Source organism: Nerophis ophidion, linkage group LG21 (assembly GCF_033978795.1).
Source record: "Nerophis ophidion isolate RoL-2023_Sa linkage group LG21, RoL_Noph_v1.0, whole genome shotgun sequence".
In the NCBI taxonomy this organism is placed as follows: Eukaryota; Metazoa; Chordata; class Actinopteri; order Syngnathiformes; family Syngnathidae; genus Nerophis; species Nerophis ophidion.
Genome location: NC_084631.1, coordinates 15,529,339 through 15,555,965, shown reverse-complemented (window position 1 = coordinate 15,555,965; position 26,627 = coordinate 15,529,339). Strand labels below are relative to the sequence as shown.

At 40.8% G+C, this 26,627-nt stretch overlaps 4 non-coding genes across 4 annotated transcripts; all 4 read right to left on the bottom strand.

Moving 5' to 3' along the window:
* Positions 1-1,885: 1,885 nt before the first annotated feature.
* On the bottom strand, positions 1,886-1,957 carry trnap-cgg (transfer RNA proline (anticodon CGG)). Its single transcript has one exon. It is a non-coding gene; the product is annotated as a tRNA-Pro (tRNA).
* Positions 1,958-9,673: 7,716 nt separating this feature from the next.
* Positions 9,674-9,745, bottom strand: trnap-agg (transfer RNA proline (anticodon AGG)). The gene has a single exon. It is a non-coding gene; the product is annotated as a tRNA-Pro (tRNA).
* A 2,680-nt stretch (positions 9,746-12,425) lies between these two features.
* Positions 12,426-12,497, bottom strand: trnap-agg (transfer RNA proline (anticodon AGG)). The gene has a single exon. It is a non-coding gene; the product is annotated as a tRNA-Pro (tRNA).
* A 2,175-nt stretch (positions 12,498-14,672) lies between these two features.
* On the bottom strand, positions 14,673-14,744 carry trnap-ugg (transfer RNA proline (anticodon UGG)). Its single transcript has one exon. It is a non-coding gene; the product is annotated as a tRNA-Pro (tRNA).
* Between the last annotated feature and the right edge of the window lie 11,883 nt (positions 14,745-26,627).

Sequence of the window (26,627 nt, the reverse complement as noted above, 5' to 3'; positions counted from 1 at the left end):
ATGTATGTACATAATATGTAGATACATAACATGTATGTACATAACATGTATGTACATAACATGTAGATACATAATATGTAGATAAATAACATGTAGATTTGTAGACACGCACACAGCTGCTTGGCTTGATGCCAAATATTAGCGGAGTCAAAATGACTGAATTTTGTAACAAATTCCAACAATTTGTGTTTTGTCTTTAGCAAATGTGTGTTTTACCTGCTACTTGGCTTATCTGTGTACATTTATCCATAGTTTTTTTTTCACTTACTGACGAGTTCATACTATTTATTTTTTTTAAAAGCACAGACTAGAAGTGGCAACTATGAATCCTGATGTCAATAAAGCTTATTATAGTCTAATCTAATCCTTTTTTATTTTTTTCCCTTGAGTAAGTGCAGTTTGGAAAATTGACAAAAGAGTTTAAAATCAGGTCAAAAGTTTAAAAAAATGACAAGACTTACGACTGTAGGTACGGGGGAAACTAATGACTTAAAACAGGAATTATAAACACAAATGCTCGTCCATGGCACACACCCTGAAACAGTATTGTTCCACAAATCTCATAAAAGGTGAGATGTAAATAGGATAAACAATCTAAAATGTAATTTTAGTTTTAACCTAAACATGCATAAATGAAACATGGTTCATTTATGAGCTTAGGCCAAAACAACTTGGTAAATTTATTGACCACCGTATTTGGTTTTATCTGATGGATCATCGTTGATCCCTTGAGAGTCTGCTGTTTAGAAGATTGAGGTAAACGTTAAGATGAAGTCTCACGTCACAAATGAAACAATTTTACAACTGTCTGTGTGAGGTAAGAGGTCATCATTGAATAAAGGAATTACAAACACCTGGGCTTGCAAAAAGGTTTCACAAGGAGGTTCCACTAAGATTTTAACTTGGATCACTGGATTCAGAGTCCAGTGTGCCAACCATTACACCATGGAACCTGCCTTAACATGTGTAAAGCTAAGGGATCCAACATTTGATTTGATATATATTTTTATGGATCCATAGAGTGTGTGCCGTGAAAAAAATAAAGGTTAAAGTTTAAAATTAACTCGAAGGTCATAGATAAAGAGAAATCTCTGGTCAAATGGAAAACTTCTGCCTGACAAACACAAGGGCTTGTCTGGGAATTGAACCCAGGACATCTTGCATCTTTGCAGAGAATCTTATGACTAAAGCAACGACCCCTGAAATAGTTAACACTGTAAGGACAAAATCGTGGCTACAAGCGACCAAAATGAGTTTCCACCGCCGGGTGACGGGGCTCTAACTTAGAGATAAGATGAGAAGCTCAGTCATCCGGGAAGAGCTCCAGGCAAAGCCACTGCTCCTTCACATTGAGAGGAGCCAGATGAGGTGGTTCGGCATCTGGTCAGGATGCCACCCGAATGCTTCCCTCAGAAGGTGTTAAGGGCACAGTCCACTAGTAGGAAGATCCAGGGCATGTTTAAAATCACTGTTAAGGGCTTGTCTGGGAATTGAACCCCTGAGTTACCCCAGTAACTAAGGGGGAGGCTGGACTGAACAGTCCAATATTAAAAGTAGGTTCTAATTACAAACCCCAGAGCTTGCAAAATGTGAATGAAATGGAGGACCTTGCTTTCACAAGGAGGACCCACCAAGATTAAAGCATGGATCACTGCGGTTGGAGTCCAGCATGTGAACCATTTCACCATTGAATCTGCAAGTGTCACTGCAAAACGAAGAGTTCCAACAAAACACAGGGTTTAATTTGATATAATAGATTTTTATTAATCTATTGAATGTGTGTCCTGAGAAAAATAGAGGTTTTAGTTTAAAATTAAGTCAAAAATCATACATGGAAATAATTTCGACTGTGGACAATTGAAAAACTGATGCCTGACAAATACAGAGGCTTGTCCGGGAATTGAACCCGGGACCTCTCGCACCCGAAGCGAGAATCATACGACTAGACCAACAAGCCACGTAAAAGCATTATTCAACTAAAAATCTTACGACTTGTGAGATTTTAACAGGAAAATCATTCTGAAACTGTGTTAGTAAATTACAATGTTGCCACTAATTTAAAGTTATGGCTATTTTCATGCAAAAAAGAACTAAGGGTTACTAGGTCTGTTCTAAAACAATTAGAGCCAAAATCGTACAACTAGATTAACAAGCTCTGAGCTGTGATTTTGAAAGAATCTCAACAAATGTGATATTTTGATAGGGGACACAATCTGATACTGGGCTTTAAAGATGGGGGATTGACGTCGATCTCTCGGAGTGAAGTCACTGAGTAATTAGATAACTCCACGGTGGCAAAGCTCTGGGGGTTGACAAAATTTGTCCAGAAATGCTGAAGGCTCTGGGTGTTGAGGGGCTTTCTTGGTTGACACACCTTTTCAACATTGCCTGGAAGTCTGGGACCGCACGGAGGGAGTGGCAGACTGGGAAGTTGGGTCCCCTATTCAAAAATGGGGACCAGAGGGTGTGTGCTAAGATCAGCCGATCAGCTGTTACTGACGGTCCCTGACACAAGGCTGAAGCTTAGAGGTGACAGAGCTTTTGCTGCTGCTGATCCCAAGCTCTGGAACGACCTCCCTCTGTGTGCTAGACAAGCCTCCTCTCTTCCTGTTTTTAAATCTCTCTAAAAACATACTTTTATTCCTTGGCTTTTAACACTAAGTGATATCCATCCTGCAATGGCACCCCATTATACACCTGCTGTGAACCTGTTTTTATGTTTTATTTATGTTTTATGTTTGTGTTGTGTTGTTTGCTCGGTCCTCGTATTATCTTTTAACCTGCCCCTTGTACAGCACTTCGGCTACCCCTGTGGTAAATTTTAAATGTGCTTTATAAATAAAGTTGATTTGATTTTATTTGATTTACAGTAGTATCACAACACGACTCAGCCTCTATAGGAAAGTTTACGCCAAGCTACTGGAAAGGATGGTCCGTCCGAAAGTTGAACCTCGGATTTAAGAGGAGCAATGTGGATTCCGTCCTGGTCGTGGAACAACTGACCAGCTCTTTATTCTTTCAAAAATCCTGGAGAAGGCCTGGGAGTATGTCTATCCAGTAGTTTGCGTACCAGGAAGGCGTTGGTGTGGAGGATGCTATCTTTTACCTGCTGCATCGAGCCCACTCACACCTGGATAAGGGAAATGGCACTGTGAGGATCCTGTTCCTGGACTTCTCGAGTGCCTTTAATACCATCCAGCCCCGCCTCCTTCAGGACAAGCTCTATAAAATGCAAGTGGACCCCTGCCTGGTTGCCTGGATTTCGAACTACCTCACCGACAGGCCACAGTACGTCAGACTGAAGGACATCACGTTTGACAGTGTGATCAGCAGCACCGGAGCATCGCAGGGAACGGTGCTGGCCCCTCTTCTCTTCACCCTGTACACCGCTGACTTCTGCTACAACTCAGAGCTGTGTCACATTCAGAAGTACGCGGATGACACAGCCATCGTCGGGTGCATCAGGGACGGCAGAGAGGAGGAGTTTCGGAACCTGGTGAGGGACTTTGTTGTCTGGTGCCACACGAACGTCTTGCAGCTCAATCCGTCAAAGACCAAGGAGCTGGTCATTGACTTTGGGAGATCGAGTCCACGGTCACAACCTATTGTGAACGAGGGAGTTGAGGTACAGACCGTGGACTCATTCAAGTACCTCGGGGTTTGGGTGGACAATAAGCTGGACTGGACTGTTAACACGGACCACCAGTACAAGAAAGGACAGAGCAGGCTGTACTTCCTCAGGAGACTGCACTCCAACATTTGTAAAAAACTCCTGTGGATGTACTACCAGTCTGTGGTTGCCAGTGTTCTGTTCTACATGGTAGTGTGCTGGGCGGGCAGTACATCTAAGAAGGACAGCTCCAGACTTGAGAAACTGATAAGGCGGGCCAGTTCTACAATCGGAATGAAACTGGACTCACTGGTGACGGTGGCAGAGAAGAGGACTGTGGAAAAACTAGTGAGGATCCTGGATGATGCCAGTCACCCTCTGCATAGCGTTATCAGTAGCCAGAGGAGCCTGTTCAGTGCTAGACTGCTTCATCCCAAGTGCAGGACTAATAGACTCAAAAACTCCTTTGTCCCACACGCCATTAGACTGTACAACTCCTCTCTGGGACGGGGGACGGGGGGTATTAGGATGACAGGGGATTCAAAACATTAACAGTGCAATACGTTTTCATAACATGGTCACTACTGCCTACTTTGTCTTGTTATATTCTTATTTTACTGTTATATTGTTATTCCCATTGTTTTTATTCTTTTTGTAATATCTCTCTATTTTGTTTCCTTTTAAACCCCCATTATTTACTTTTTACTTTTTTTTTTTTTTTTTTTTTTTAATTGATCTCAACTCTTTACACTGCTGCTGGAATTTTAATTTTCCTGAAGGAACTCTCCTGAAGGAATCAATAAAGTACTATCTATCTATCTATCTATCTATCTATCTATCTATCTATCTATCTATCTATCTATCTATCTATCTATCTATCTATCTATCTATCTATCTATCTACGTGTGCTTTGTGGATTTGGAGGGCAGCGCTCTGTCACCTATCCTGTTAGTTATTTTTATGGACAAGATTTCTAAGCAGAGTTGTGACCATGGCGGAGAGGGTACTCGTCTCGGGGGGTAAAGGTTGCGTCACTGCTGTTTGCAGATGATGTGGTCCTGATGGCACCATCGGTTCGTGACCTTCAGCTGTCACTGGATTGGTTCAGCGGCTGGAAAGAGGATCAGCATCTTCAAATCTGAGGCCATGGTTCTCAGAAGGAAACTGATTGTTTGTACAGTCCAGGTAGAGAACGTATCTTAGGGTCTTGTTCACGAGGCAAAGGAAAGATGGAGTTGGAAATCCACTGGACAATCGGAACAGCTGAGGCAGTATTGAAGTCTCTATGCCGCACTGTTGTGATGAAACGAACGCTGAGCCAGAAGGCGAAGCTCTTGGTCTACCGAGCTACAGTATCTACACACCTATGGTCATAAAGTGTGGGTCATGACTGAAAGAATAAGATCGCAGATACAAGCGGCTGAAATGACGTTCCTCAGAAGGGTGGCTGGCATCTCCCTTAGAGATAGGGTGAGAAGTTCAGTCACCCGAGAAAGACTCGGAGTCGAGTCGCTGCTCCTTCGCCTGGAAAGGAGCCAGTTTAGGTGGTTCGGCCATCTTGTGCGGATGCCTCACGAGGGTCTCCTAGGGAGGTACTCGTTGCCAAGGACCAGACGGGGGGATTACATCTCATCTTTGGCCTGGGAACTCTTCGGGTTCCCCCAGGAGGAAGTTGCTAATGTTGCTCTGGAGAGGGAAGTCTGGATAGACCAACAAGCCCCGAAAAAATCACATTCCAAAAAAAAATCTCATGAATTGGGAGATGTTAACAGGGAACATAATCTAGGTTAGTATATTGCACTTTTACCACTAGTTTAAAGGTATGGCTATTTTCATGCAAAAAAGAACTAAAGGTTACAAGCTCTGTCCTAAAACGTTTAGAGCTCGTAAACTGAGGCAACACTGTATTTGATTTTACAAATGTTTATTGATCCCTTGAGTGTGCGCAGTTTGATCTAGGAGGCTTAAAATCACTGTTAGGGGCTTGTCTGGGAATTGAACCTAGGAGCTCTCGCACCCAAAGCGGGAATCATACCACTAGACCAACAAGCCCTATACAGTACATGTTACCAACTTTCCAAAAAGTTCATATTTTATTTGCGGAGACACTGTAACTCCACTTTCATTAGCACACATTTTGATTCACTACAATTTTCATGCATAAATGAACAAGAGCTTTTTTCAGGATTTGAACCCCAGACCTGAGGCAAAAATCATACGACTAGAACGGGGGTCAGCAAACTGCGGCTCTCGATCCGCCTGCTGCTCTTTAGTGATCTTTACTCCCTGGAGCATTTTTTAAAAAGGACTGAAAATGGAATAAGATGGGGGGGGAAATAATTATTTTGTTTTAGTATGTTTTTTGTTTGAGGACAAACATGACACAAACCTTCCCAGTTGTTACAAAACCCACTGTTTAATACACTATATTGCCAAAAGCATTTGGCCACCCATCCAAATGATCAGAATCAGGTGTCCTAATCACTTGGACCGGCCACAGGTGTATAAAATGAAGCACTTAGGCATGGAGACAGTTTCTACATACATTTGTGAAAGAAAGGGCCGCTCTCAGTGATTTCCAGCGTGGAACTGTCACAGGATGCCACCTAAGCTTCAAATCCAGTCGTGAAATTTCCTTGCTCCTAAATATTCCAAAGACAACTGTCGGCTTTTTTATAAGAAAATTACAGAGTTTGGAAACAACAGCAACTCAGCCACGAAATGGTAGGCTACGTAATCCGACAGCGGATGCTGAAGCGCATAGTGCAAAGAGGTCGCCAACTTTCTGCACAGTCAGTTGCTACAGAGTACCAAACTTCATGTGACCTTCTAATTAGTGTTATGGCGCATGCGCAGTCTGCTTCTCCCTCCTGCATCTGAGTGTCACAATTCGTCATCTGACTGCTCGCCCGGACACGCTCACGCTGAGCTCAGCACGCCCACACAGCGACAAGCCTGCAGTCAATTGCTAATCTGCACACCTGGTATTGATGAGGGCGAGCTGGATAAAAGACCAGTGGACCCAAGGATCGGCGCAGGAACTTAATAGTTTTCATGGTGTACTTACCCTCCCGTCTCACTTTTCCCCAGATCTCCTTCTGTCCTCTGACTGCCTCCCTCGTTCCTTGACTCCTCGCTCGCCCCTGGACTCCAACGCCTCTCTCTCGCCCCTGATCATCTGCCATGGACTGCCTCGTTCCTTCGCTCTCGTCAACACTTGGTAACACACACTTCAGTTAATCTACACACATAGTAACACACATTCGCACTTACGTTTGACACACTCCATTTCCTTAGTTTATTTAGTGGTGTTTTTTTGGTATTATTATATATACATTGACTTTATGTATAATAAATTGTACTTTACTGTCCTCTGGTGTCAGTCTGCCGTCATCTTCCCTAGTCAAAACATAACAATTAGCCTACATACAGTACGCAGAGAGCTTTATGGAGTGGTTTTCCTTGGCCGAGCAGCCGCATCTAAGCCATACATCCAAGTCTAATGCAAAGCGTTGGATGCAGTGGTGTAAAGCACGTCTCCACCGGACTCTAGAGCAGTGGAAATGCGTTCTCCGGAGTGATGAATCACGCGTTTCCATCTGGCAATCTGATGGATGAGTCTGGGTTTGGAGGTTGCCTGGAGAACGGTGTGAAATTTGGTGGAGGAGAAATTATGGTATGGGGTTGTTTTTCAGGAGTTGGGCTTGTGAAAGGAACTTTGAATACTCTAGGATACCAAAATATTTTGGACAATTCCACGCTCCCGAGTCCCAACCTTGTGGGGACAGATTGGAGCCACATCACCAACATGGACGAGGTGCAGCTCACTTTTGACATCCCGGTGAACCACAATGTCAAGAAGAAGCTCCCCACAGCAAAAAAGTGACGTTGAAGTTTGCGCGTCTCTCTCGTCGAAAAAGACCTCGAAGGCGGAGTGAGCAGATGATGGTTGCTTAGAATCTCCACAACGGTCACAAAGGCAGCAAAGATGGGCCCCCAATTGTCTTGGTCTCCATGCCATTGAAACCCTGGCCTTCTATTTGCCAAGGACAGTGTGGTGGCTGTCTGGGCACCAGTCTCCCCACTTTAAAAGATTCCACGAACACACAGGCGTTCTCCTGAAGGCAATCCCACCAACAGGAGGACAGTCATACTCGTTTCAAGTGATTGCCAACGACTTTAACTTTATATAAGACTTTTAAACTCTTTTTGATAGGAGCCTATTAAAACTAATACAGACACTTATGTAATGCATTGTCTTCATTATAACACTTATATAAGACATTTAAAGTCATTTTGATAGTAGGCTATTATAGCCTTCATTATAAGACTTTTTTACAGATTTTCATTTTGTGTGGCTCCAGGCAGATTAGTTTTTTGTATTTTTGGTCCAATATGGCTCTTTCACTGTTTTGGGTTGCCGACTCCTGGACTAGACCAACAAGCTTTGAGTTGTGATTTTGCAAGAATGTCAATAAATGTGATTATTTAATTGGGGACACCATATAAATCTGGGCCTCCATATTGCACTTTTAACATAAATCGGATTTACTGCAATTTTTTTGTAAGCCCTAAGGCTTTTGAGCTCAGTCCTGAAACAAAATGAGGTCGTAGATGTAAGAACGACTGTTTTAGATTTTATACATTTTCATTGATCCCTTGAGTGTGTGCGGTTTGGAAAATTGAGCAAAAGTTTAAAATCACTGTTTGGGGATTATCCGGGAATTGAACCCAGGACTTCTCGTACACTAGGCGAGAATCACACGACTAGACCAACAAGCCATGCAAAATAATTTTCCAACAAAAAATCTCATGAATTATGAGATTTTAACAGGGACTACAATCTAAAACTGGGTTAATATATTGCACTTTTACCACTAATTTAAAGGTATGGCTATTTTCATGAAAAAATAAACTAAGGGTTACAAGCTCTGTCCTAATACAATTAGAGCTTGTAAATTGAGGTACCACTCTACTTCATTTTATACATTTTCATTGATCCCTTGAGTGTGTGCAGTTTGGAAAAGTGAGCTCAAAGTTTGAAATGACCGTTGATGGCTTGTCCTGGAATTGAAACATGGACCTCTCACACCCAGAGTGAGAATCATACTCCTAGACCAAATTTTCAAAAAAAGTCACCATTTCATTTGGGGAGACAATCTGTAACTGCACTTTTATTAGCACACATTTTGATTCACTACAATGTTCATGCATAAATGAACAAGAGCTTTTTCAGGATTTAAACCCCAGACCCAAAACAAAAATTATACGATTCGACCAAAAAGCTTTGAGTTGTGATTTTGCAAGAATCTCAATAAATGTGATATTTTGATAGATGACACAATCTGGAACTGGGCTTCCATATTGCACTTTTACCACAAATTTAATTTACTTCGATTTTTTTTTTTTTTTTTTTTGCTTTTGAGCTCAGTCCTAGAACAAACTGTGGTCATAGACTTAAGTACCACTTTATTTGTGTTTCAACAAAACATCTCTCAGGGAACACATTCTGAAACTGGATTAGTATATTACACTTGTACCACTAATTTAAAGGTATGGCTATATTCATGCAAAAAAAGAACTAAGGGTTAAAATAATTAGAGCTCGTAAATTGAGGTAACAGTGTATTTTATTTTAGGGATTTTTATTGATCTATTGAGTCAAAAGTCCTGCGTGATTGGGAATTTGACTGTGGACTAATGAAAAACTCCTGATAAACACAAGGGCTTGTCCGGGAATTAAACTCAGGTCTTCTCACACCCTATGCGAGGATCGTACGACTAGACCAACTAGCCACGAATAATATTGTTCAACAGAAAAGCTTATGAATTATGAGATTCTAACAGGAAAATAATTCTGAAACTGGGTTAGTATAATGCACTTTTACCACTAATTTAAAGGTATGGCTATTTTCATGCAAGAACCAAGGATTACAAGCCCTGTCCTAAAATAATTAGAGCTCGTAAATTGAGGTACCACTGTACTTCATTTTATACATTTTCATTGATCCCTTGAGTGTGTGCAGTTTGGACAATTGAGCTAAGAGTTTAAAACCACTGTTAAGGGCTTGTCCGGGAATTGAACCTAGGACCTCTCGCACCCTAAGCGAGAATCATACCACTAGACCAACAAGCCCTGAAACTTCTCCTTTCAACAAAGAATTGTGAGATTTTAACGAGGATCACATTCTGAAACTGGGTTAGTGTGTAGCATATTTACCACTAATTTAAAGGTATGGCTATTTTCATGCAAAATAGAACTAAGGGTTACAAGCTCTGTCCTAAAACAATTACAGCTTGTAAATTGAGGTACCCCTGTACTTGATTTTATATATTTTCTTTGATCCCATGAGTGTGTGCAGTTTGGAAAAGTGAGCTAAGAGTTTAAATCACCTTCAGGGGCTTGTCTGAGAATTGAACCCAGGACCTTTCACACCCAAAGCGAGAATCATACTACTAGACCAAAAAGCCCTTAGTTTTCCACCAAAAAATTGCATTTTATTGGGGGAGATCATTTGTAATTGCCTTTTATTAACACACATTTTGATTCACTACAATTTTCATGCATAAATGAACAAGAGCGTTTTCAGGATCTGAACCCCAGATCCGATCATACGACTAGATCAACAATTTATGAGTTGTGATTTTGCAAGAATGTCAATAAATGTGATATTTTGATAGGGGACACAATCTGAAACTGGGCTTCCATATTGCACTTTTAACCCCAATTGGATTTACTGTATTTTTTTTTCATACCAAAATGAACCAAGGTTTATGAACTCATTTAGCTGTGAGTTTAAAATCACTGTTAAGGGCCTGTCCGGGAATTGAACCCAAGACCTCTCGCACCCGATGAGAGTATCACACGACTAGACGAACAAGCACTGAAAACTCCTGTTTCCACAGAGAATTTTGAGATTTTCACAAGGAACACATTCAGAAACTTGTTTAGTGCTCGTCCATGGCACACACCCTGAAACAGTATTGTTCCACAAATCTCATGAAAGGTGAGATGTAAATAGGGTACACATTCTAAAATGTGGATACACTTTTAACCTAAATTTAAATTAAAAGCCATTTTCATGTTTAAGTTAACTTTGGTTCATTTATGGGCTCAGGAAAAAATAAACTTGTAGTGATAAATATGTTCAATTTCATTTTATTTTATAGATCTTTACTGATCCATTGAGTGTGTGCCGTGAGTAGAGGTTAAAGTTTAAAATTAAGTCAAAAGTCATAAAGAAATTCAACTGTGGACAAATTAAAAACTCATGCCTCATGAACACAAGGGATGGTCAGGGAATTAAACCCAGGACCTCTCACACCCTAAGCGAGACTCATACGGCTAGACCAGGGTTCAGCAACCTTTATCACCCAAAGAGCTATTTCGACCCGTTTCACAAAATAAAGAAAACAATGGGAGCCGCAAAACTCTTTTGAAATTTAAAATGAAATAACACTGCATACGGAGTTGTTTTTTTTGCTTCCTGCTGTGTATTAACCTTAATATGAAAATGTTATGTTATTGCGGCCCGCGAGATTTCAATTAATGCCGTTTGACAGCATCACACTTGCTGACCTTCCGGGACACTCCCGGAATCCAGAGCAACTATTCACGCGAATGTCTGCTAAATGTCGCCCTTCAACATTAATACGGGCGTTCCATGAAGGCGCTGCCTTTACCACTCTCTACAACATGTACAAATATCTAGCACAGCCCAGCCACAAGTCACATGTGGCCTCCTTGGACACACTCAGACGACTGCAACGCATACTTGTTCAACAGCCATACAGGTTACACTGAGAGTTGTGATATAATCAATCATTCAATCAATCAATGCTTATTTATATAGCCCTAAATCACAAATGTTTCAAAGGACTGTACAGACCATTACGACTACGACATCCTCGGAAGAATCCACAAAAGGGCAAGGAAAACTCACACCCAGTGGCAGGGAGAATTCACATCCCCCCTCTCCGTGCGTCGGTTGAGGTGGGCGGGGTTTGGTGCAAGCGGGGGTGTATAATGTAGCCCGGAATAGTTAGGGATGCATGGGATTCTGGGTATTTGTTCTGTTGTGTTTATGTTGTGTTACAGTGAGGATGTTCTCCAGAAATGTGTTTGTCATTCTTGTTTTGTGTGGTTTCACAGTGTGGCACATATTAGTAAGAGTGTTAAAGTTGTTTATATCACAACTCTCAGTGTAACCTGTATAGCTATTGACCAAGTATGTCTTGCAGTCACTTTCGTTTGACACCAGAGGCTGTGTTCTACATGTGACCAGCTGGCACGCAGATAGCAGTGTGTAAAAGCGGGCACGACGACGAGTGTTAGAGGGTTGTAAAGGCATTTCCGTCAGGGTACGCCCTCAATATTATCGACTAGGTGGAAATCGGAGAATGTTGGCCCCGGGTGATTGCTGAGAGAAGCATTAAACTCCGGAAATCTCTCGGGATAATCGGGGGTGTCGGCAAGTATACAGCTGAGCCACATGCGGCTCCGGAGCCGCAGGTTGCCGACCCCTGGACTAGATCAACAAATTATGAGTTGTGATTTTGCAAGAATGTCAATAAATGTGATATTTTGGTAGAGGACACAATTTGAAACTGGGCTTCCATATTACACTTTTAACCCACATTGGATTTACTGAATTTTGTTTTCCTACCAAAATGAACTAAGGCTTATGAGCTCATTCCTATGACAAAATGTGGTCATAGATTTAAGTACAACTGTATTTGATTTTATCCAAATGTTGTCGATCCCTTGATTGTGTGCAGTTTGGAAAACTGAGCAAAGAGTTTAAAATCACTGTTAAGGGCTTGTCCGGGAATTGAACCCGGGACCTCTCGCACCCTAAGCGAGAATCATACGACTAGACCAACAAGCCCTGAAAAACCAAATTTCACCAGAGAATTATGAGATTTTAACAAGGAACACATTCTGAAACTGGGTTAGTGTGTAGCATATTTACCACTAATTTAAAGGTATGGCTATTTTCATGCAAAAAAGAACTAAGGGTTACAAGCTCTGTCCTAAAACAATTACAGCTTGTAAATTGAGGTACCACTGTACTTCATTTTATACATTTTCTTTGATCCTTTGAATCTGTGCAGTTCGGAAAATTCAGCTAAGAGTTTAAAGTTACTCTTCAGGATATCCTGGAAATTGAACCCAAAACCTCTTGCAATCTTAGTGAAAATCATACAATTAGACCAACAAGCACATGTGTACAGGTGGGAAAATAATGACTGAAAACAGATATTGTATACACAAGGGCTCGTCCATGAAACACACCCTGAAACAGTATTGTTCCACAAATCTCATGAAAGGTGAGATGTAAATAGGGTACACAATCTAAAATTGGGCCCTGCGATGAGGTGGCGACTTGTCCAGGGTGTATCCCGCCTCCCGCCCGAATGCAGCTGAGATAGGAGGCAGCGACCCCCCGCAACCCCAAAAGGGACAAGCCGCAGAAAATGGATGGGTGGTTGGAATCTAAAATTGTATTAGACTTTTAACCTAAATTTAAATTAAAAGCCATTTTCATGCTTAAATTAACTTTGGTTCATTTATGGGCTCAGGCAAAAAAAATGTTTATTGTTGTAAAAAAATATATATATTTTATAGATCTTCATTGATCCAATGAGTGTCTGCTGTATGGAAAATTGAGGTAAATGTTAAGATGAAGTCTCACGTAACAAATGAAACGACTTTACAACTGTCTGTGTGAGGTAAAAAGTCCTGATTGAATAAAGGAATTACAAACCAGGGCTTGCAAAAAGTAAGTCAAATGGAATTCATAGGTTTCACAATTAGGTTTCACCAAGAATTGAACTTGGATTACTAGTTCTGAGTCTAGCACACTAGCCATTACACCATGGAACCTGACATGCATTCACAAAACTAATAAATCCAACATCACATAGGATTTGATTTGATTTGATAGATTTTTACTGATCCATTGAGTGCGTGCCGCGAAAAAAAGAAGTTAAAGTTTAAAATTAAGTCGAAAGTCATACATGAAAAGATATTCAATTGTGGACTAATGAAGAACTCAGGCCTCATGTACATAAGGGTTTGTCCAGGAATTGGATCCGGGACCTCTCGCACCCTAAGCGAGAATCATACGACTAGACCAACAAGCACTACAAAGTAATATCTCAACAAAGATTTGTGAGATTTTAACAAGGAACACATTCTGAAACTGGATTAGTGTGTAACATTTTTACCACTAATTTAAAGGTATGGCTATTTTCATGCAGAAAAGAATTAAGGGTTACAAGGTCCGTCCTAAAACAATTAGAGATCATGAATTGAGGAACCACTGTACTTCAGTTTTTACATTTTCTTTGATCCCTTGAGAATGCGCAGTTTGGAAAATTGAGGCAAACGTTAAGATGAAGTCTCACATCACAAATGAAACGACTTTACAACTGTCTGTGTGAATGTGAGTGTGAATGTTGTCTGTCTATCTGTGTTGGCCCTGCGATGAGGTGGTGACTTGTCCAGGCTGTACCCGCCTTCCGCCCGATTGTAGCTGAGTTAGGCCCCAGCACCCCCCGCGACCCCAAAGGGAATAAGCGGTAAAAAATGGATGGATGGATGAGTGTGTGGCGTGAGTAAAATAGATGTTAAAGTTTTAAAAATAAGTCGAAAATCATACATGAAAATAAATTCAATTGTGGACGAATGAAAAGCTCATGCCTGATAAACACAAGGGCTTATCCGGGAATTGAACCCCGGACCTCTCGCACCCGAAGCAAGAATGATACGACTAGATCAACAAGCCCCAAAAAACAATGATTCATCAAAAAATCTGATGAATTGTGAGATTTTAACAAGGAACACCGACTAAAACTAGCTTTGTATATTGCACTTTTACCACTAATTTAAAGGTATGGCTATTTTCATGCAAAAAATAACTAAGGGTTACAAGCTCTGTCCTAAAACAATTAAAGCTTGTAAAAATAGGTACCACTGTACTTCATTTTTTGGATTTTTGTTGATCCCTCAAGTGTGTGCAGTTTTGAAAATTGAGCTAAGAGTTTAATTTCACAGGTATGGGCTTGTCTGGGAATTGAACCCAGGACCTCTCACACCCAAAGCGAGAATCATACCACTAGACCAACAAGCCCTTATAAATATCCAGAAAAATGCATTTTATTTGGTGAGATCATTGGTAACTGCACTTTTAAAAACACACATTTTGATTCACTACAATTTTCAGGCATAAATGAACAAGAGCTTTTTCAGGAATTGAACCCCAGATCTGATCATACGACTAAATCAACAATTTAGTCGTATGATGATTTTATACTCTTTCCAAGGGATCCACGACATTTTATAAAAGCAAATACAGTTGTACTTAAATCTATGACCACATTTTGTTCTAGAATTGAGCTCATAAGCCTTAGTTCATTTTGGTATGAAAGAAAAAAAGGGCAAAAAATCCAATTGGGGTTAAAAGTGCAATATGGAAGCCCAGTTTCAGATTGTGTCCTCTATCAAAATATCACATTTATTGACATTCTTGCAAAACCACAACTCATAAATTGATGATTTAGTCGTATGATCGGATCTGGGGTTCAATTCCTGAAAAAGCTCTTGTTCATTTATGCATGAAAATTGTAGTGAATCAAAATGTGTGTTATTAAAAGTGCAGTTACAAATGATCTCCCCAAATAGAATGCATTTTTGTGTGGAGATTAAGGGCTTGTTGGTCTAGTGGTATAATTCTCGCTTTGGGTGTGAGAGGTCCTGTGTTCAATTCCCAGACATTCCCATAACTGTGATATTAAACTCTAAGCTCATTTTTCAAAACTGCACACACTCGAGGGATCAATAAAAATCCATAAAATGAAGTACAGTGGTACCTATTTTTACAAGCTTTAATTGTTTTAGGACAGAGCTTGTAACCCTTAGTTCTTTTTTGCATGAAAATAGCCAGACCTTTAAATTAGTGGTAAAAGTGCAATATACTAAGCTAGTTTTAGATTGTGTTCCTTGTTAAAATCTCACAATTCATCAGATTTTTTAATGAATCATTGTTTTTTGGGGCTTGTTGATCTAGTCGTATCATTCTTGCTTCGGGTGCGAGAGGTCCGGGGTTCAATTCCCGGAAAAGCCCTTGTGTTTATCAGGCATGAGCTTTTCATTCGTCCACAATTGAATTTATTTTCATGTATGATTTTCGACTTATTTTTAAAACTTTAACCTCTATTTTACTCACGCCACACACTCATCCTTCCATCCATTTCCTACCGCTTATTCCCTTTGGGGTTGCGGGGGGTGCTGGTGCCTATCTCAGCTACAATCAGGCGGAAGGCGGGTACAGCCTGGACAAGTCGCCACCTCATCGCAGGGCCAACAAAGATAGACAGACAACATTCACACTCACATTCACACAAACAGTTGTAAAGTCGTTTCATTTGTGACGTGAGACTTCATCTTAACGTTTGCATCAATTTTCCAAACTGCACACACTCAAGGGATCAAAGACAATGTAAAAACTGAAGTACAGTGGTACCTCTATTTAATATCTCTAATTGTTTTAGGACGGACCTTGTAACCCTTAATTATTTTTTGCATGAAAATAACCATACCTTTAAATTAGTGGTAAAGATGTTACACACTAACCCAGATTCAGAATGTGTTCCTTGTTAAAATCTCACAAATCTTTGTTGAGACATGACTTTTCTGGACTTGTTGGTCTAGTTACTAGACCAACAAGTCCAGAAAAGTCATGTTTCAACAAGAAATCTCATGAATTTTGAGATTTAAACAGGGAACACAATCTAAATCTAGGTTAGTATTTTGCACTTTTACCATTAATTTAATAAAAGTTAATAAAAATTACTCCAAATTCTTCTATTTGGCATCAAGCCAAACAGCTGTGTGCGCGTCAATATATGTACATGTTATGTATCTACATGTTATGTATTTACATGTGCACAACAGAGGAGCTAGTTTACTTCTAAGAGTAGCGTACAGTATGTGTGTTTGCGAGAATGTCATCATGTTGGCTGTGTGAGTGACATCGGTGAGTGAGTGGGCGAGTAAAGACAGAGAGAAATGTAGCGTGTTCATTGCGCAGAAGAGTGATGAACAGGTCCGGTTGTGTCCTGCAAAACTAATAATCAAGCAAACAGATTGTCACGAATCGGCGGCCTCTTCATTCTGACCCGAAAGCAGAGCTTAGCAGACAAATTCCCAGGTGAAGTGAAGGGTGTTACCCCTGATGAAAACATCCACCCAGGAAGGAATGTCTGCCCTGTGCTCCTCTACTACGGTCTGCACCGGAGCTGAACAGCAGGACAGGCGTAACAACATTATTACCTGTCACTCTCTATAACTGCTTGTGAAGATCTGAATGATTATTGTTTAAACGTTTACCTAATTTTGAAGCAACGGTGGTAATACTAATCGCAACATTTGGCGAGGCGTGTTTTAAAGAATAAATTGCAGCGCGGCACCTCCTTGTTTAAAGTGTTACTTTTATTGTTAGTTTTGAAGCCCAAATACCCCCATATTGTACTTCACCACATTGTCATTTTTTTGCCATTCCTCCTCTCCATGATGTCATTGCTTGTATGCACTTTGTGTGTGCGTTCTGACACACTCAATATATAGAATATATATACATAATATATATACATGATATATATATATATATATGTATATATATATATATATATACACACACATACGTATATATCTTTATATACATACAAACCCCGTTTCCATATGAGTTGGGAAATTGTGTTAGATGTAAATATAAACGGAATACAATGATTTGCAAATCCTTTTCAACCCATATTCAGTTGAATGCACTACAAATACAAGATATTTGATGTTCAAACTCATAAACTTTATTTTTTTTTGTGCAAATAATAATTAACTTAGAATTTCATGGCTGCAACACGTGCCAAAGTAGTTGGGAAAGGGCGTGTTCACCACTGTGTTACATAACCTTTTCTTTTACTAACACTTAATACATGTTTCGGAACTGAGGAAACTAATTAATGAAGCTTTGAAAGTGGAATTCTTTCCCATTCTAGTTTTATGTAAAGCTTCAGTCGTTCAACAGTCCGGGGTCACCGCTGTCGTATTTTACACTTCATAATGCGCCACACATTTCCGATGGGAGACAGTAAAGTACCTACACTCTTTTTTAACGAAGCCACGCTGTCGTAACACGTCGTGAATGTGGCTTGGCATTGTCTTGCTGAAATAAGCAGGGGCGTCCATGAAAAAGAAGGCGCTTAGATGGCAGCATATGTTGCTCCAAAACCTGTATGTACCTTTCAGCATTAATGGTGCTTTCACAGATGTGTAAGTAACCCATGCCTTAGGCACTAATGCACCCCCATACCATCACAGATGCTGGCTTTTGAACTTTCCGTCAATAACAGTCTGGATGGGTCGCTTCCCCTTTGGTCCGGATGACACGATGTAGAATATTTTCAAAAACAATTTGAAATGTGGACTCGTCAGACCACAGAACACTTTTCCACTTTGCATCAGCCCATCTTAAATGATCTCCGGCCCAGAGAAGCCGGCGCCGTTTCTGGATGTTGTTGATAAATGGCTTTCGCTTTGCATAGTAGAGCTTTAACTTGCACTTACAGATGTAGCGACAAACTGTATTTAGTGACAGTGGTTTTCTGAAGTGTTCCTGAGCCCATGTAGTGATATCTTTTAGAGATTGAAGTCGGTTTTTGATACAGTGCCATCTGAGGGATCAGAGGTCACGGTCATTCAATGTTGGCTTCCGGCCATGCCGCTTACGTGGAGTGATTTCTCCAGATTCTCTGAACCTTTTGATGATATCCTGGATCATAGATGTTGAAATCCCTACATTTCTTGTGATTGCACTTTGAGAAACGTTGTTCTTAAACTGTTTGACTATTTGCTCACGAATTTGTGGACAAAGGGGTGTACCTCGCTCCATCCTTTCTTGTCAAAGACTGAGCATTTTTTGGGAAGCTGTTTTTATACCCAATCATGGCACCCACCTGTTCCCAATTAGCCTGCACACCTGTGGAATGTTCCTAATAAGTGTTTGATGAGCATTCCTCAACTTTATCAGTATTTATTGCCACCTTTCCCAACTTCTTTGTCACGTATTGCTGGCATCAAATTCTAAAGTTAATGATTATTTGCAAAAAAAAAAAAAGTTTTTCAGTTTGAAAATCAAATATGTTGTCTTTGTAGAATATTTAACTGAATACCGGTTGAAAATGATTAGCAAATCAATATATTCCGTTTATATTTACATCTAACACAATTCCCAACTCATATAGAAACGGGGTTTGTTGTAGCAGCAGCAATTAGGTTATCTCTGCCAATTCCGGTCTGATGACCCCTTACAAACACCCAAAAGCGAAGGACTTTTGTTGCTAGAAAAGGATCTCAAAGATTTCATTGAAATTGCAAATGCTATACCTTTATGTATAAATGTCGCAATTGATCCATTGACTGATGGTTCAGGTATCGCATCAACACTTGTATTAAATAAGGCCAAACACCACAAACGCTGCAGAAGCTACTGTCTTAGTTCTCGTGTTAAAAAGGCTAGAAAGCATGAGTATCATGCTGCCCTCTCCTTATTAAGTCCTAAAAAGCTTCGATCAAGTCATCCCCAAACCAGTGGTAATCATTGTGTGATATGTGAATATTTCATATAAACATTAGAAAGGAATCATGCATGTTGCACCAGGTTTTAGTCATAACAATGCCCAAGTTACGTCCAATGTCTTCAGAATAGCAAAACGCCACTTGGAAATATGCAAATTAGGGGTCGAGACACACCCACAAATAAAAATGAGCATTTCAACACATTTCTACTTGTCAAAACACATGAAATAGACACAAAGTTTACATTTGTAGCTCATCTGTTTCAAATGTTACAAGCAGCGGCCATATTTGATTGGCCGCTGTGGCGACCCCAATGGTCAGCGGCGTGGGCGCCCTAGCTAAATTATTTAAGTATGCCCTGTGCCAAATTTGGCGCTTTTAGACAAAAGTGAACGAAAATCTCCCTAAGGTCCTCCACTAAAATGTACTGTTGTTACTTTACATCAGGGGTGTCCAAAGTGCGGCCCGGGGGCCATTTGCGGCCCGCAGCTAATCGTTTACCGGCCCGCCACACATTCTGCAAAAATGGCAAAATTGATAGTATTGCAAAAATTCAAAAAAAAAATTTTAAAAAGTGGAATGAGGTGAAATCTAATGAGAAAAAGTGGCAATATTGACACAAAGCTGCCATGCAGGCAGTTCTTTTGTTCCTTTTGTCTTTATTTTTTTTTTCCATTGCTCAAAAAAAAAGGACAAAAAAAAATCTATGTTTATAATGAATTATTTCTTAAAAATTATCACTTAAAAATGTTTTATGTGGAAAAAAATATTGCATATGTTGTGTAGTTGCCGTATAAAAACATCAAAGTTTGAACAAAAGAGCATAAAACAAACAAAATAGGCGGTCCATGGGTCAGGCAGATGATCAGGGGCGAGAGAGAGGCGTTGGAGTCCAGGGACGAGGGAGGCAGTCAGAGGACAGAAGGAGATCCGGGGAAAAGTGAGACGGGAGGGTAAGTACAGCATGAAAACTATTAAGTTCCCACGCCGATCCTTGGGTCCACTGGTCTTTTATCCAGCTCGCCCTCATCAATACCAGGTGTGCAGATTAGCAATTGACTGCAGGCTTGTCTCTGCGTGGGCGTGCTGCGCTCAGAGTGAACGGGGGCGTGTCCGGGCGAGCAGTCAGATGACGAATTGTGACACTCAGATGCAGGAGGGATAAGCAGACTGCGCGTGCGCCGTAACACTAATTGGAAGGTCACATGAAGTTTGGAGCTCTGTAGCAACTGACTGTGCAGAAAGTTGGCAACCTCTTTGCACTTTGCGCTTCAGCATCCGCTGACACCTCTCTGTCAGACTACGTGGCCTACCATTTTGTGGCTGAGTGGCTGTTGTTCCCAAACTCTGTCATTTTCGTATAATAAAGCCGACAGTTGTGTTTGGAATATTCGGGAGCGAGGAAATTTCACGACTGGATTTGTAGCTTACGTGGCATCCTGTGACAGTTCCACGCTGGAAATCACTGAGAGCGACCCATTCTTTCAAAAATGTTTGTAGAAACTGTCTCCATGCCTGAGTGCTTCATTTTATACACCTTCGGCCAGGCCAAGTGATTAGGACACCTGATTCTGATCATTTGGATGGGTGGCCAAATGCTTTTGGCAATATAGTGTATTAAACAGTGGGTTTTCTAACAACTCGGAAGGTTTGTGTCATGTTTGTCCTCAAACAGAAAACATACTAAAACAATATAATTATTTCACCCCCATGTTATTCCATTTTCAGTCCTTTTTTAAAAATGCTCCAGGGAGTAAAGAGCACTAAAGAGCAGCATGCGGCTCGAGTGCCGCAGGTTGCTGACCCCCGTTCTAGTCGTATGATTTTTGCCTCGGGTCTGGGGTTCAAATCCTGAAAAAGCTCTTGTTCATTTATGCATGAAAATTGTAGTGAATCAAAATGTGTGCTAATGACAGTTGAGTTCAGGGGCGTCACTAGACCTAATACTGTACTGGGGCACACCTGGGGCACAAATAATTCATGTGAGCCTGCAAAGCACGCAAGCAAAAACATTTTTAGCACTTATTTATCATAAAAAATACATAAATAGTGCTTTAAACTATGAAATCATATCAGATTATGTTGTATGGATCTTTGATTAACCACCTGAAATTAACTAATGCATTTGACCTACTTGTGCACTTTTTTACTCCAGACTTCTAAACTGCTACTGGTAAAAGCAAAAAGGAAGAGCAATGAATCTTTTTGAAATATATATTGCAGTAATCATCTGCAAATTTAACATCTACAAAAGTAAAACAAAAAATAAAGCACTCCTACATCTCTGGGTTCTTTTATATTATTTAATTTCCATTTATGGCAATGTGGCTAATTCTATTTCAGAGACACAAAACTATAAAATATACACAAAACAATAAAGCCAAAGTAGTAGAATAAATGAACAACTGTTGTGTGTCTGTTCAGGGAATCATTTTCTGAGAAGTAAACTGTAACGTCTCCTTTTCATTTTTGCAAAGTGGTCAATCACTCTGGACAGACATGGAAATATTACAGTAACTGTTATACAGTTGACCAGTGGTTCCCAACTGCTGGGTCGTGACATAAAAGTGGATTGTGTGTCATTTTCAGTGAGTCGCTGTCAGATGTGTGCATGGAAAAAAAAAATTTTAGGGAGAAAAAAATCAAATTGTGGCAACAAACTCAGATTTTTTTTGCCATTTTTCTAGTGACTATTAGTGAGTATTTTAGCAAAAGGCAAACCGACTAACAAGTTGGAGGAGGACTCATGACAGACATGGAAATATATATTTTTTTAATCTAAATGGGGCAACAAAACCCGATATTTTCAGCCATCTTTCTGAAAACAAATACAGAAATGTTACTGTGAACCAGCAGACAATAACCAACATTATGTTTCATGTTGATTGGAAATTCCCCCGACAGCTCGTACAGCAAATGAATATGTTTGTCTTGATACAAGGAAGAACGTTAGCTAACTTAGCATCAACTTAAGACAATGATGTTGCCTAGCTAGCTAGTACTTCAATCAATCAATCAATCAATGTTTACTTATATAGCCCTAAATCACTAGTGTCTCAAAGGGCTGCACAAACCACTACGACATCCTCGGTAGGCCCCAAATAAGGGCAAGGAAAACTCACACCCAGTGGGACATCGGTGACAATGATGACTATGAGAACCTTGGAGAGGAGGAAAGCAATGGATGTCAAGCGGGTCTAACATGATACTGTGAAAGTTCAATCCATAATGGATCCAACACAGTCGCGAGAGTCCAGTCCAAAGCGGATCCAACACAGCAGCGAGAGTCCCGTTCACAGCGGAGCCAGCATGAAACCATCCCTAGCGGAGGCGGATCAGCAGCGCAGAGATGTCCCCAGCCGATACACAGGCAAGCAGTACATGGCCACCGGATCGGACCGGACCCCCTCCACAAGGGAGAGTGGGACATAGGAGAAAAAGAAAAGAAACGGCAGATCAACTGGTCTAAAAAGCGAGTCTATTTAAAGGCTAGAGTATACAAATGAGTTTTAAGGTGAGACTTAAATGCTTCTACTGTGGTGGCATCTCGAACATTCCAGAGTACTGGAGCCCAAAATGAAAAAGCTCTATAGCCCGTAGACTTTTTTTGGGCTTTGGGAATCACTAATAAGCCGGAGTCCTTTGAACGCAGATTTCTTGCCGGGACAATCGGCAAGATAGGATGGAGCTAGACCGTGTAGTATTTTATACGTAAGTAGTAAAACCTTAAAGTCACATCTTAAGTGCACAGGAAGCCAGTGCAGGTGAGCTAGTACAGGCGTAATGTGATCAAACTTTCTTGTTCTTGTCAAAATTCTAGCAGCCGCATTTTGTACCAACTGTAATCTTTTAATGCTAGACATGGGGAGACCCGAAAATAATACGTTACAGTAGTCGAGGCAAGACGTAACAAACGCATGGATAATGATCTCAGTGTCTTTAGTAGACAGAATGGAGCGAATTTTAGCGATATTACGGAGATGAAAGAAGGCCGTTTTGGTAACGCTTTTAATGTGTGCCTCAAAGGAGAGAGTTGGGTCGAAGATAATACCCAGATTCTTTACCGTGTCGCCTTGTTTAATTGTTTGGTTGTCAAATGTTAGAGTTATATTATTAAATAGAGGTCGGTGTCTAGCAGGACCGATAATCAGCATTTCCGTTTTTTTGGCGTTGAGTTGCAAAAAGTTAGCGGACATCCATTGTTTAATTTCATTAAGACACGCCTCCAGCTGACTACAATCCTGCGTGTTGGTCAGCTTTAGGGGCATATAGAGTAGGGTGTCATCAGCATAACAGTGAAAGCTAACACCGTATTTGCGTATGATGTCACCTAGCGGCAGCATGTAGATGCTGAAGAGTGCAGGGCCAAGGACCGATCCCTGGGGAACTCCACACGTTACCTTAACGTAGTCCGAGGTCACATTGTTATGGGAGACACACTGCATCCTATCAGTAAGATAAGAGTTAAACCAAGACAGGGCTAAGTCCGACATACCAATTCGTGTTTTGATACGTTCTAATAAAATATTATGATCGACAGTATCGAAAGCAGCGCTAAGATCGAGGAGCAGCAACATAGATGACGCATCAGAATCCATTGTTAGCAATAGATCATTAGTCATTTTTGCGAGGGCTGTCTCCGTGGAGTGATTTGCCCTGAAACCGGATTGAAAGGTTTCACATAGATTGTTAGACGCTAAGTGTTCATTTAACTGCTCCGCAACAATTTTTTCGAGGATTTTTGAAATAAAGGGAAGGTGAGACACCGGTCGGTAGTTTACCATGAGGTCAGGATCGAGGTTAGGTATTTTAAGAAGAGGATGAATAACCGCTTTTTTGAATGCTAGGGGAACAGTGCCCGAGGAAATTGATAAGTTTATAATATTTAGCACTGATGGACCTAATAATACAAAGAGCTCCTTGATCAGTTTCCCAGGAAGAGGGTCAAGTAAACATGTTGTTTGTTTTATTCCATTTACACATTTTAACAATTCCTCTAATGTTATTTCCTCAAAACGAGAGAAACTATTTTGGAGGGCAGTATCCGCCGTATATACAATCGTATCAGTGTTAATAGAACCCCGTTGTAGCTGGGACGCATTGTCTTTAATGTCCTTTCTAATGACTTCAATTTTCTTACTGAAGAATTGCATAAAGTCATCAGCTGAGTGTGTGGAGCTAATGGAAGGGGTCCCTTGTTGGGTTAGCGATGCTACCGTACTAAACAAAATTTTAGGATCGTTTTTATTACGGTGGATGAGATTTGAGTAATATTTAGCTTTAGCTAAGGTAAGCATGCGTTTATAAGTTAGTAAACCATCACTCCATGCTTGATGGTGCACCTCAAGTTTAGTCGTGCACCATTTGCGTTCCAGCTTTCTACATAATAATTTCTGAGCTGTAGTTTCTTCTGTAAACCACGGGGTACGCTTTTTTGGAGCCTTTTTTAACTTTAGCGGTGCTATGTTATCAATGGTTTCGCGCAGGGCGTCGTTAAAGTTGTTAGTGAGGTTATCAATAGAGCCCACATATTTTGGGAATGGTGCCATTACCGAGGGCAGTAGGTCAGCAAGAGTTGTCGTTGTGGCCGTATTAATGTTGCGGCTGCTATAGCAGTTATTATTATTATTAGTTTGACGAACATGCGTCTGAACCTCGAATTTTATAAGGTAATGATCGGACAATACTTTAGTATACGGGAGTATCGTAACTTTGGAAACGGTGATACCCCTGACAAGCACTAGGTCTATCGTATTACCGCTGCGATGCGTGGGTTCATTTATTATTTGTGTGAGACCACAGCTATCAATTATTGTCTGGAGCGCTACGCACGGTGGGTCCGATGGGGTATTCATATGGATATTAAAGTCCCCCATTATGATTATATTATCGGCGTGTGTCACTAGATCAGCAACGAACTCTGAGAATTCATTGATAAAGTCCGAATAGGGCCCTGGGGGGCGGTAGATAACAGCCAGGTGTAGAGGCAGCGGTGTGACAGACCGCATAGTAAGCACCTCAAACGAGTTATATTTATTATTTATGTTAGGACTAAGGTTAAAGTTTTCGTTGTATATTAGTGCGACCCCCCCACCCCTTTTAAGAGGACGGGCAATATGCGCATGTGTAAAGTTAGGAGGACATGCCTCATTTAGCGCAAAAAAGTCGTTTGGTTTAAGCCAGGTTTCGCTGAGACCGATGACGTTAAGATTGTTGTCTCTGATGATATCATTAACTAACAACGTTTTGGGAGACAATGATCTTATGTTTAAAAAACCTATATTATAGGTAGTGGGCTGTTTTAGGGAATTTTTGATCAAATTATCCGTAGTAGCAATATTAATAATGTTGTGTTTATTATGCCCAGTGCATTTAGTATAATTACGACCATATCTAGGAATTGATACGACGGGAATTTTACGATTGTTTGATTGTTGCTTTGATAAACTGCACGCATCATGGTTAGCCACCTCAGTAACGGGGATTTTCTGATTGTTTGTTTGTTGCTTTGATAAACTGCACGCATCATAGTTTGCCACCTCGGTAGAACACATGTCCAACTCTGAAACAATCAAAGTAGAAAAAACTTGTTCTAATTTAACTGACTCCCTACCCAGACCAGTAGTCTCGCATCTTCCATTTAAATCCGGCTTCAGGATGGAGGGAAGTGGTGTTCTGTGGGGATTAGCCTTCTGCTTTGTTTTTAGCCCCGCTCGACATCCGCGTTTTCGATCACACCGCTGGCGTCTGCTCCGTATACGGCCCCCGCTGCTACTATACTCCGCTGCTTCACAGGCCGCTGGATGTAGCCGCCGAACTATTCCCGTGCTAGTTAGCAGGTCTAGCAAGCACGCGTCTATCAGTCCAAAACGGCCCGATAGGTCCACATCCAGAAGTGTCTGGTGGTCGTACGTGATCACGGAGTGACCACGATGTGAGCCAGCCATGAAGTTTGCAGAATTGTCCGGTATTTCTGCCAAATGTTCCATCTTTAGCAAGAGCTCCGCGATGTTGCAGCCCGTCCGTGCGCCGCCATCTTGGATTCACTTACATCTCTCATTCCTCGCTGCTTCTTCCCTGCTGCGGGCGAATAACTTTCTGATATCCATCTAGGAGTTACAGTTTGAGTCAAATCAAAATCAAAATAATATAATTAACAAATTGTTGTTGGCTAACGTTACCTACCTCAGCAGTGATTCGCACCCCCCCCCCTCTCTCTTTCTCTCTCTCTCAACTGAAGTCTGGATCCACACGTGAATGAATTACCATATTAATTAGCCATGTGCTCATTGTTACGTGGAGTGAATACAGGAGCAATCAATTAACATACTAAGTAGTCTATGTTATGTAGACTTAAAATTCTGAAGCAATTTTTTTTTAT